The 12683-nt window shown below is 53.0% G+C and overlaps 1 pseudogene; it reads left to right on the top strand.

The window, feature by feature from the left end:
- LOC130159856 (hydrocephalus-inducing protein-like) overlaps positions 1-12683 on the top strand; it is a 100064-nt pseudogene that overhangs the window by 37793 nt on the left and 49588 nt on the right.

Genomic DNA, 12683 nt, shown 5'->3' with positions numbered 1-12683 from the left:
GTGGAGGACCCAGGCAGCTGCAGGAGCTGGGAGAGGCTGGTCACCCACTGCGAGAGGCAGGCGGTGCCGGTGCCCTCCATCGCGGGGGCAAGCGGCTGAGGTTTCAGGCAGGGCGAGAGCGGTACGGGAGAGGAGGGAGTTGCTTTTACGGAGATGCTGGAGTCTTGTTTTTCTTGAGCTTTGGGGAGCGCTGGTCCTCAGCGGGAAGGCTCCCGCAGAGCTCGTGCCTTGGTGGGACTGTGGGAGGGTCCTTGCCGGCCTCCTGGGGCAAAGGAGGGGCAAAGCTTGATGAGAGAGCACTGGGGCAGGGCACTGGGCAGCCTCTGCCACGGGAGTCTGGGGCTGCCCCTCCTTTACAAGAGTCTGTTGATAAAAAATAAGTTAGAGGTGAGTGATTGCTGTAGAGGTAGGAAACGTCTATCTGGCAGAGACAAATGCCTTGTGTCTATTTCATGCTGTTTGGGGAGTGAACAACTTCTACATTCTCTGTGTCTCTAATTCCTTTTGGTCATCTCTTCACCCAGATGTGTGGTTCCTCCGCTGCACGTGCTCAGCCCTGTTCTGAGATTCGGACGGTGCTTTCTGAAATTCCCTTACGAGCGGACACTGACCCTTGTGAATGACAGTGATCTTCCAGGCTGCTATGGAGTCCTTCCTCAGGTTTGGCATTGCGTTCGCCTCCTGCCCTCCAACGTCGTTATCGAGGGGTTTATTAGGAAAAAAGGGGGTTTGGGGAAGACCTTGCTGTTTAGTGTTCAAACCTAAAGTTTTGCAGAGAACGGGAAGCTACCTGAATATGAACTTCAGGAGCGGTTTGAACTCTTTAGGAAGCAGTTTTGGTTCTAGTCTTTGGGGTGCTTTCATGCAGGAGAACTTTGAGGGTTGTGAAAAGCAGCTGCAAGGAGGCCGCCAGCACTGGAGTGGGTGTTTGTGGGTGCAGCAGCTTTTGGACCCTGTGAGGATGCTACTTAGCCCCATATAAATCTTGCACCTTGTGTTGCGCTTTTCTGCTTTCTCCTAGGGATTTTTAAAAATGTGGGTGAATTGCTGTTGTGGTAGATGTTAAGGAGCTTGAAGTTTCCTCAGACTCTGAGGTTCTGTCAAATTCTGACAATTGTTGTCTTTGATTCTGTCCCTTATAGGAGCACAAGGAGGATGCTGCTGTGTGGTACTCCAGCCCTGTGCCGTGTGGGATTATCCAGCCTCACAGCTCGGTGGAGATCCCGTTTACGCTGGAAGCCCAGGCGATGGGAAGGCAGGACACTATTGCTAGTGTCTCAGTGTTTGGGAATGAAAGATCCCTGCTGGTGAGTGCTAGGCGAGATGCGTGCCTTTGTGTGACTCATCTTGGTGGGGCATAAAGTGTGCTGGGGTTCTGCCAGGGAAAAGGAGAAGGTCATAATATGTGGCTGGTGTGGACAAGGAAAGAAGGGGTTCATGGCATAAGTAACAGCTAATGCCTAGAGAAGGGTGGTGTCCTCGTAGGCGTCTGAGATGGTGTTTAATTATGGGCGTGTGAAGCGGGATAACAAGCCCAGCCTGAAACCCAGAACAATTCCTGGGTCTCTCGCTCTCCTGCATCATTAGATGAGCAGCAACTGCTGCTTCATTAGAACTTTTGTTCAGGAGCACACAGGGACATTGCTGCATGCCGCTAAAGCAAGGGCGGTGTAGGAGGCCGTGCTGAAATGATGATTTCTGTAAAGCTGGATTTAAGCTTTCGTGAAAGTCAGGTCCATCCCGCCTGAGAAATACCCATCATATCTCTTTGCCAAAAGCCCCATCCAAAGATGCATGAGACTCCACGCTGCTTGCATCTGGAGCACAGACTGTTGTGTGTTTGGTTTTTTTTTTCCCTACCAAGCTTGGAAAGGGGTGAGGCAAAGCATTCCTTGACTAAAGCCTCCTACAAGACATTGGCATTCAGGCATGTACAGCAGCAACAACAAAGTGTAGGCAAGAGAATGTTGTATGTGGTGTCCTGGCTTCCACTGGCTGAAACAGAGAACAAATTTAGTTAATAATTTAATTTTAGAACCTTTTTAATTTAAAAGGAGATTAACTTTTGAAGCAGCTGTTTTAAAATGTCTTGTCCTCTCTCTGAGCACGGAAGGGGATATCAGAGGATTCCTGAGAACCTGAAGCTTTCTGTAACGGAAAGGAAGGCTGGCATTTTGAAAGCAAATGCAGGGCTATAAACTTTTTATAAAATGAATTGAAACGATGATGCCAAATCCCCTGGATGCCACTGATCATCTCAACCCCGGCTGCTGGGGATGTGCATGTAAACCAGTCAACAGCAAGGCCAGGCAATGCAGGCTTTGCAGGGAAGTCTCACGTTTGACAAAACAGTTGCTCGCAGATAGAAGGCATGCTTCCCTGGAAGAGGAGGGTTTCTCCCCACTGGAATAGCCAGTTGTTTAAATGTCACCTGGTTTTTGAGCTGCAGGTCCCTTGAAAAGCTTTTACCCTTGGGCTAACAATTTATAAATTGAAAGTTGACCTTACCTTAATCTTTTGTATTTGGCCGTGAACGTGTCGATGTTTTGCCCAAAGGGCGAGCATTTCAGCTGGAGAATCGTAGCTGTCCCTAAAGAAAGGACTAGATGCATTGCGTTTTCTATAGGTCTGTCTTCTGGTTGCAGTGCAGTTCCAGTAGTTCCCTGGTAGCTGACGCACCCAAAGCTTTCTGGGCTGGCAGAAGAGCTGGCTGTCTTGTTACATGTCCTGCGCTGGTGGCAGATCCTACCCGTACGGCTGCAAGTCTGACCTTGGGAATCGCTGCAGCGTGTTCCAATAGAACTTCAAAGCTCGTTCTTGCCTTCGGCTGGGGTGCCCAGTGTCGATGCCTGGTCTTTACCACCATTTCAGGCGGAACGTGGTACAGATCTTTCATCCAGGTTGTGCAGAGTCCCTCCACAGCTCTGTTGTCGGGTATTTTGTTTGCAGGTGACCGCGTGCCAGCTTCAGTCTGGTGTGTGTCATCTGCATGAAGGAGCTGGTAAATCCCAGCGCTGGCGTTACTGGTGGCAAGGCAGCCTCGTGTGCCGCGGGCAGGGGGTTTGGCAGCTGACCGCTGTCAGAATAAGCGGGCACTCGAGCACAGCTGTCCGCCAGGGTCAGATGCTCTTCATTCCTAAGTGATCAAATGTGACATGACCTACCTGTTGACAAAGCCAGAGGTGCTGGGGGGTGGGGTGGGGTGGGGCGGTGGCTGGTGGCTGTTTCTGTAGCTGTGGCAATATTGCTGATGGCAGAGCTGCCATCTCTTCTTGCTGCCTTTCCCTGTGCCATGTTGCCTGTAACGCTGTTGCATGGCATTTTTCTTGTCCCTTTTAAGAACCCTGTAGACGAAGGGGTTGGGGTTTTTGAAGCCCTCTCCTTGGTGGTGAGGATGCGTCGTGTTAGTACACAGGCTGACAGAAGCCAGCTTGCCTGGGCATCCTCCAGATGTTGTTCTGCTCATTCCCAAAGAGCTCTGCCCTGCCTTTGCTGCTGCTGTCCTGCTGTCACCAGGAAGCTGAGCTGGCTGGCGAGGCGCAGCTCTTCCCTGCAGCTCCTCCTTCCTGGGAGCTTTGGGCAGCATCGCCCAGACATGCATCGTCGTGCGTGGCTTCAGTTCCTTATTTTTGAGGCCCCAGCCTTGGTAGGTGATTTTTTTTGGTGCTTAGTTGCATGCATCAGTGGCCTGTCAAGGGATGAGCATTTCTGGATGCTGCTGCTTCTGGCTGAGTTGGGCTGGTGATTCTGACAGCTGTCAATACCACTTCCTTGAGCCAGACATCATTTAAGGTTGTACACGGTGGAGGCTGGTTTCTTTTTCGGTTAAATCGTACTCTGTGCCCTCCAGTGAATCATACAGCATCTGGTCAGCATTGGGAGTTTTATGCATTCAGATCCTGTTGAAGTGTTGAGGTGTTTGGAACCAGTAAAATCCACAGCAAGACTGGACAAATTCTCCTTGTTTTTAATGATGTGGGAAGGTGGTTTAGCAAAGGGATCCGTGTTCCTCCTCCAGTAGTCTGTGCCAGTTCTGCAAGGAGAAAGCTTTTTGGGTCTGACTGTCAAGAGAAAAAACACCGCTTGAACGATGTAATGAATAATTAATGCCTGTTATTCATGTCATACCGGCAATGCACCTAGGCACACATCAGATGTGTGCAGTAACTTGCACGATCTCTGCTCTGAAGAGCCTGCTTCGCTTCTGGCTTGTGCTGGTTTTCAGAGGTGCATTTTTGGGAATGTCAAAGAAGTAACCGTCCAAGTGTCACTGTGCAGCAGCAGCGGTCAGGGAGGTTTGGGGCTCGGCTGAGCAGCAGAAGGAGCGGGAGCAGGCACAAGGCAGAGAAAGGAGAGCTAACTGTGGAGGAGGTCTGGAAAGGAGAGCGTGGGACCCAGGGTTTCTCTGTCCCCTGAGAACGGGAGCTTGTGGCTTTCAGATGGGATCGCTCCCGAGCCTGCACTTGCCCCAGGCCTTCTGTTTCAGCCTTGCAACACTGAAAACTTCCAACAGCCGTACTTATCGCCCCGTCGAGGAGGAACCTTAGAGCTGTCTCATATTTTTTAACTTCCCCTGCTTTTCTTTTTTCTTTCCTGCCTGCTTCCTGGAGCAGAATGTGTCTTTAGTGAGCATTGGAGAAGAACCGGTTGTCTATGTGCATCCGAGGGAGATAAATTTTGGCAGTATTCAAGTTCTACAAGATGCGTCCAAAAGTCTCCACCTCTCCAATCAGGCTGTCATCCCTGCATCCTTCTGTGTAGAGATGGTAAGTATCTGTGGGGCTGTTTCCCAATGAAAATTGACTGGTCTGTAGCAGCCTGTGGCTTGATTTTTACATGCACCGTTTCCATATTGCTGTCTCGGAGAGAAAGCAAGGCATTCCGTCCCAACGCAGCGAGAGAAGCCTGGCTCTGGGGGCAGTTTTAGCTGGGGCACCCCTCAGTAAAGTAGACAGCTTGCATAGACGCTTGTGCAGAAAGGAGTCTGGATCATCTTTACAAGTTTTCCCTTTGTTTTCTGGAGGGTATTTAACGGAGAGTCGTGTCTTTGGAACTCTGAGATCAAGAGGCCCCTGTGGCCCTTTGCTCCTGGACGGGCATGGATTTCCCGACACTTTCCCCATTAGGTCTGCGTTTGCTTTGTGTCAGACTGCTGTTTGTGACAGAGTCTGGGGTGTGAAGTTTGTCCTCAGCCTGCTTGTGGTGAGGTGAGTTTCACACCTGCTGGGGGCCCAACCAGCTGTGGTGTTGCACAAACATGTAACGGTAAGGGTTGTGTAGCTACAGGGTCTGTGGGCTCCGTCGCGTTGCAGAGCATCTCCAGGGGCCAGCCGCAGGGAAAGGCCGTTGAACTGATGGAGGCCGCAGCTGACAAGCTGCGTGGCAGGTGGCAGGAGGCGGTTGGGTTGCTGCCCTGTCGGGGGGGGCAGGGCTGGTGCAGCCAGGGAGGGCTCCGTGCGGAGGCTGGGTGGGATGTGCCGCTCACTGGAGGTGGGATCTGTGAGGGGCTTAAAAACAGGGTTGGGGGGAGGTTTGTTCTGCTCCATGCTAGGTGGGCTGGATTTGTGGAGCTGGTTCACCCAGGCCTGGCTCTGTGGGCTTGGTTGGGTCTGCGGGTAAAGCATCAGGCAGCGTGCGAGAGGCCAGGCTCAGCCTCCTGGGCCAAGGAGGAGGGGGACGAATTTCCTCCTTGCTGCTTTTCCAGCTGTTTGGGGGACAAAGGTAACCTCCAAGTGGGGGAGGGATTCCCAGGGCAGCTTTCTCTGAATCCACCATGAAAACCCACTTTCCATCTGTGGCGAGAGCAAGCCACCAGGGATGGCTGGTACTGGTGTTGAAATGATGGGTTTGCATGCCTGTCGCAGGCAGTGACCCGCAGAGCTGTTCGGGTCCTGCTGCCCCGGTGCAATGCCTCCCTCCTCCCCGGGCAGCTCGCGGTGTAGCCGGGGGGCTTGCAGGGTACATCTGCCCCTCCGTTGCCTCAGGGCCCTAACCCATGGGACTGGGCAATAAAGCCTGTCGTGCTTCACCGCCATCTCTGCCAGTCCTGGGGCTGATCAGTCACTAGAGCAGTAACACGAGGCGGCTCAGGGACGGTTTCTTTGCCTGCAATAAAGACGGGCTCTGCTTGAGCAGTGGCTTGGACCAGATGATCTCCAGAGGTCTCGCCAGCCCCAGCCGCTCTGTGACTGTGTGTGTGATGATCCCCCCTGCTGACTCCACGGGGCCGAGTTCCCCCATGGTGAGCATCTCTGCTTTTCAGGGCAGCTGCTGCTCTCATGGAGACGTGCCAGGAGGCAGGTCCTGGGAACCTGCTCCATCAGCCGCTTCACCAAGGGCTCTTCAGACAGACTCCGGGCACGGTGCTGCTGAGGCTGCCTGATGGGAGCAGCGCGGGCGTGGGCGAGATGTGCCCGAGCTGCGCCCTGGCCCTCAGCAGCTGCCTGCTCTGCCGCTCTTTTGCTGCCCCAGTTGAAGTTTTGCCCTTGGCTGCCTTACGCTGCCTGGCAGCTCCTTGACGGGAAGCAGAGGGGACTGAATAATTGTGGAGATAAAGCCTGGGATGCAGTCGGGCGTCAGGGTGACGCGCACGTGTCCACCTGAGAGCGGAGCAGGCTGGGCTGTGCCTTAGCCCAGCTGATGGGTGACACGGGCATCCTTCATTCCCCCGTGTCCCTGAACCCAAGCCTTGTGTCCTGTAAAGCGCCAAAGCCACTGCTTTGATTCCTGCTTGGAGGTTGCTGCAGGGGGGTGAGCCGTGATTTCCCTGTCTCCCATTTGTTGGCCAATCTGCAAACGGTGGCTGTGAGGCTCAGAGATCATGGTCTCCACTTGAAAGAGCGAGTTATTGACTGAAATTTTCGCAGGAGCGTTGCATCGGGAATGTTATGCGCACTGACCGGCAGCTTGACAAACTGAATGAGGTTAATTTGAGGGGCAGCAACAGGGCAAACGAAAGGCTGGTGTCTTGTTTGAAACAGAAAAGGAAGATGCTGTAATGCAGATGGCCGTGCTGCCACCCCGATGGTACTCTTAACCGTTGAGTGAAAATTGCTCTTCCTGTTAAGGCAAGCTTGCTGCTCGCTTTGGGGGAGACAAGATCATTACCTGAGCAAGCCAGGATGATTTGTGGTGAACTTCACTTTGGGACAGTGACTTCAGGAATTACTTGCAGTTCCCCTCAGGCACCAGCTTCCCTGTACCCCTCTCCTCTCTGCTGGGTGAGTTGTGTCTGTTCTGTTCTCAGTTGCAGGGAGCAGCAGGGAGCATCTCTGCCACCAGAAGAAAATAAATAAAACCCTGCCAAATCTGTGTGTTGAGATGGGGCTTTTTGGGTGGGAAGAGGGTTGTAGGGACTGCATACCTGCGTCCTCGGTTGGCTTATCCCTGCTTGCCAGGGTGTCTGCAGATCTGCGACCCTTGGGACCAGTGTGTCATCCTGTGCTCACCCAGTGAATCCTGTGTCTGTCGGGTGTGCTTTTCCCTGTCAGATTGCTTTCCCAGCTGCCAGGCAGCCCAGCGTGTTAGGGAATCCTCTGGATCCAGCAAGGGGAGGATTTGTGTCTGTCTTGGGTAAAAAAAGACTGGAGGAATGAGTCAACATGAAGGAGCTGTTGCAGCTTAGCTGGGGGCTGATGTAACCTGCTGACAAAAGTGGCTGTTTCTCCTCCTTGCTCCATTGTCATCTTCTTTTCCTGCCTCCCTAAGTGCCTGATTTTTGCCGTATTGACAAGTGCCAAAGGCTTGTTATGGACTGATGGAAGTGTTTGCTCTCCCTGCAGAAAGGAAAAAGCATCATTCTTAGGTCATTTCCTACTTGTTCTTTGTCATGCTGTCTTCTCGGAGATGTTTTATGTGGCTGCTAAGGCTGACATCTCTTGGCATCACAGAAGGCAGCTGCATGTCACATCTCTGTGATCAGGAAAGAAGAGACAGGCCTAGGGTGTAAGTTTTCTTAATCAGTGGCAGCTTTTTTCTGCCTGCATAACCCCCGTGCTGGGTCTGTTATGTGCTGCCACAGGGCGCAAATGGTTTCCCAGCGCCTTGTAACGAGGGAGGAGGCAGAAGACCTTCCTTGGGATTTCCTCTTCTCATGACAGTCGTAATGCGGGGTCCTGTCTCCTTCAGCCTGGTCCCTGACCTCCCTGATCCAGAGCCCTGTGCTCCAGGTGAAGCTCGCTGCTGCCTGGTTTCCAGCAGCGGTCGTACAGCCAGCTGCTTCGTCTTCAGGAGGGTGCCTGGTGGCTCAGTGCAGATCCCCCTCTGCGTTCCCAGGGATGAGCTGCTGCCACATTCAACTGGAGCTGACCTTGCAGCATAGACCAAGATTTCGTTGGTTGGTTGGTTTTTTTTTTTTTTAAAAAAAAAAAAAAAAAAGCTGTACCTGGTTATCTTGTCACTGGGATTCGCTGTGGATAACTCCATGGATTTTTCAGGCAGCGTATAAAGGCTCTTGGTCAGGTGTGGTGTAAGCAAGGGCAGAACACGCAGTTCCCATACTCTCTGCTCCCCTGTAGTGCAGGATTTGTTTCATTTACTAATTTCATTGCTTATTCCCTCAAGCTTTTGATGACATTGCTTTTATTAATGAAATGGCCATATGGAAAGACCGCAAAACACGGAGATAAACTTCCAAACAGTGCTGATGCTGCTTTAGTGACTCTGTTTCTGGGTCTGGCTGATGGGTGATTCTGTTGCTCTCTGAGCAAACCGTGCAGGTTGCGGGCAGTGAAGGCTTTGAAGAGCACATCAGCATTGTCTGCAGTTCTCCCCAGCTACTCTCGCTGAAGTCGGAGCAGACTTCAATCAGCAAGAGGATGGTTTTCAAATCTACTGTAAATCACTCCCCCCGCCCCCAAAGCAGCTGAATAATTGGCCAGCCTGTCAGTGTTTGCTCATAGTGAGACAGAGGCAGACAGTGCTGCGCCCTTCTCATGATATCTGCAGTGCTGTTTAGAAATTAGGATTAAATTAACTTTCCAGGGTACGGGCAGCACTAGCCCTGCATATGTGGCCTCTTCCAAGGTGAGCAGAAGTTTTGAAGATGGATAGGCTTAACTCTTTCCTGAGCTGTCCCACCAGAGCCTCATGGTGCTCCAAAAGCTCGCCTTTAGAGTGAAACCCTTGGTTTGGCTTTAAAGGCTGTGTTTTGCTTATACACAGCGGTACCAGTTTGTGCATTTCCACCCAGTTTGGTTTTGCCGGAGCCCTTTGTTGTAGCTGACAGGGCCTGGAAACACACAGCATCAGTCGTGAACAGGGCTCGTGGCCAGGAGCGTCCAGTCTCATGCTGGTGAGGGGTTGTACCAAAAGCTGAGGAAGGTAGAAGGCTGTTTCCCTCCCAGTGTCACTCAGGCTTAGGTCCAGGGCACGTGGGCCTTAAAAGGGGGAGCAAAGGTTTGGAGGAGACCTTGGAAAAGGTGCCTGAAACCTGGCCTCAGGGAAGAGTTTGGATTTTATGGCATCCGGTATCTTCTATGGGTTCATGGTCTTTCAAAATTGCTGTGTTTCAGTAATGGAAGAAATTGTTACTCTGCTCATCTAGGAGAAGGGAACTTGTCGCATTGTGCTGCACCCGCTGGCCAACAGGGTTCAAGAAGGGTAGAAGTCTTCAAGGCAGTTACGCTGCTACAGGCCAGAGTGACTCAGCTGTGCTCTCTTCCCAAGGGAAAAGCCGGAGGATTTTGGTTGTTCAATCCTGTGCTTGGCAGCAGCTGGCCAAGCCGTGTCCGTGTCCTGGCTGGAGAGCCCCAATGTGCAGAGCGGTGGCACTGGTCTCCCCAGCCCAGCGGGGAGGGCAGATGGGACCTGGAGGGCTGAGCAATGGCCAGGGGACACAAATGGAGACAAGCTTTGCTGGCTCACTCAGCAGCTGCTGTTAGCTGAAGCAAGTGTGACAAATTGGGCTCCGTTGTCAGTGGCAGTGAGTGCCACACTTTAATTCTTTTTTCTTTTCTTTTTTTTTTTCCACTGGCTTTAGAAGCTCTGCCTCGATTTCACAAAACTTCTCCTTGCTGGTGCTCTGGGGCAGAGGCTCAACCAAAGCGGTCCCCCTGCTTTTGCCGAGGAGATGCTGGTGCCGAGGTGCCAGGAGGAGGCTGGTGGCTGGTGGGAGCATCCGGCCAGCCTTGTGCTCTGATCCCCACCCTGTGGGCCTTAGGGTGCTTCTGGGCTCTTTCTGCCACTGGCAGTTTGTGCGGGTGAGGAGTCACTCTGCTATGAAGAGCACAGGCTCCCGCCCCTTAGGACAGCTAAAGCCCCTGGGACAAGGCTCCGTGCGCAGCTGATGTGGTGGGGGGTTATTTCCCCTTCGTGCGTGACCCCCACTGGGGGCGGTGGATCCGCCTGACGAGGTGTGAGCGCTCTCTCGCCAGAGCTATGGCTTGGTAAAGTACAGCTGCATTTTTCGTGTTGAGTTCTGCTGCTTCTTCCACTCGTGCAAGGCTGGAATGACCAGATGGCTTCAATTAACGGGCTCAAAGTAACTTGCAGAGGGCAGCGTGGTGGGTCCTCGGCCATCCCTTGGGGCAGCCATCCAGCCGTCCATCTCTGATGCGCGCTGATGCCCGCTAGAAGCAAACGTTGGCAGCTCTTATTCCCAATGAAATCTGTCCCAGGAGAAGCTAACGATCTCAGCGCTGAGCTTCTCGAAGCGGTTGATGCCAGCCCTTGCCTGGCACTCTGACTCTGGCGTCCAGTGGTGCAGGCTCCTGCAGGGACAGAAATAGCTGCTGTCTTTGTCTGCCCAGCACGTGCAGCTATTGCATCGTGTCCTGGAGCATTCACGCCTAAGCAAGGAGCAGGGATCTTGTCAGAAGTTAGATTTTGGCCTTCAGAGCAGGGGGATGGATGCTTTTAGCGTGTTCCCAAGGGATTTCTTGTCTCTGGGACACAACCTGGACCGGTGTAGGCAGAAGCTGACCTAAAAACCTGAGCGGAGCTGGTCCGGCAGAGCCTTTTGGTCCTGGCAGGTCTCCTGTTCAGCGGTGCACTGTGCTGCCCCTGGGACCCACACCAGATGCTAACGGAAAGGATGAGGATGCGATGCAAATCGTGCTCCTCCGGAGTGGGCTGTTGGCCTGGCAGGGCACGGTGGGTCTGCGCTGGGTCACCCTGGGACACTGCGAGTCTGGCTCCATCGAGACAGCCTGTCATTGTTCCTCAGTAATAGTTCCTTGGGTACAACTTACTGCGCGGCTTGTTGCCAAGCTGTGATAAATGAGCTTTGTCAGATAGCAGACTTGCAGATTCACCTCTGGAGCAGAGCTATCGGGTCTCCTTTTCAAGCAAGCTGCTCGGTGTCAGCGTGAATCGGAGGAGAAGTTGTACATTAACGTCAGTGAAAACCTAACGCCCACTGGCTCGGTGTGAATGAGCTGGCTGGGTAGCCCTTGGCTGGCGGCAGCGCAGCCGATGCCTCCGAGGCCGGCGACCAGCTGCAGGGACCACAGGGGAGGGTTGGTGGGAATCCTCCGTGGTCAGTGAGGCCCCAGTGTTTACCCCGTGGCAGCCACCTGCCTCCATCCCAGTCTCGTCTTGCTTTTTTAAAAATTTTTTTCAAGACTCTTTTTTTGAAGCCCTAGAGGACAAATTAAATGGAGCTGAGTGTATAAATGTTGCTGGTGCCTGGAATCGTTTTGATGCCTTTGGCACGCTCCGTTATGGGATGCAGGCATGCAGCCCTGACCTGCTCTACGTGGAGGGCACAGCCAGCCTAAGGAGTTAGCGTAGCGGGAGCACCTACGCTTGCTGCTGGGACCCTGAATGCTCAGCAAGTTACCGCTTCCCTGGCCTCCAGCTAGCCTTCACCTTGTCAGCAGAGGTCATTTTGGGGTGTTATTTTAAATGTTTCTGTGACTTCAAAGTGCTGCTTGGTTTTCTGCTGCTCTTCTCCCTTGGGCTGGCTGGTGTCCTGTTAGAGCTCAGAGCTGCCAGCCCGCCGGACAGAAACTCGAGCTAACTTCACCTGGATCGAGCACTTGCTTTTATCATGTCAGGCCTCTGAGCACACCGTTGTTTTCTATTTAAAGGAAAAAAAAAAAAAAAAAGAAAAGGAAAGTAACCCTCTCCTGGACAATACTGTAGAGTTTTGGATGAGTGGTGCCTGTCATCCCAAACACAGCGCTGAACTGTGATGCATGTAGCACTGATGCTGTGACGGACACTTGAAAGCCACGTGTCTGCATCCCAGTGCATTTCCTGCTGGCCCGGGAGCACTGCGTGCATTTCTCTTCTGCGAGCTTGCTCCTTGTGAATGTGGCTTTAGGTGGGCTGGAGGGGTCCAGCGCCTCTGTTGCCCCATCCGTAGAGGGAGGCCCGTGAGGACCCAGAGGAAAAGAGTGCTTGGGAAGCCCAGGCCATGCCCACAGGGCACATGTCTTGTGGTTTTCTTTCTGCTTCTTGTTTCGCTGCCCTGCTATAAACACTTAGAGCTGACTTTGCCAAAGCAGAGGGCCTTGGGGCACCTCACTGCAGGTGATGATCCGTGGGAACAGAGGGCTGCAGCCCTTGAGGGGCTGTTGAGAAGCCTGACTCTTGGGAAAGAAGACTTTGGGGTTTCATCAACCGCTTTTGCAAAGTTATTCTTTGGGGTCTCAGCAGTATCCCCCAGCCGTGTGGCTGCGGCGGGGGGACTGGAGCAGTCCTGGCTTCCTCTGGCCTGGAGCCTTTATGGCAGAGCTGGC

Source organism: Falco biarmicus, chromosome 16 (assembly GCF_023638135.1).
Source record: "Falco biarmicus isolate bFalBia1 chromosome 16, bFalBia1.pri, whole genome shotgun sequence".
In the NCBI taxonomy this organism is placed as follows: domain Eukaryota; kingdom Metazoa; phylum Chordata; class Aves; order Falconiformes; family Falconidae; genus Falco; species Falco biarmicus.
This window is presented reverse-complemented; position numbering and strand designations above follow the sequence as displayed.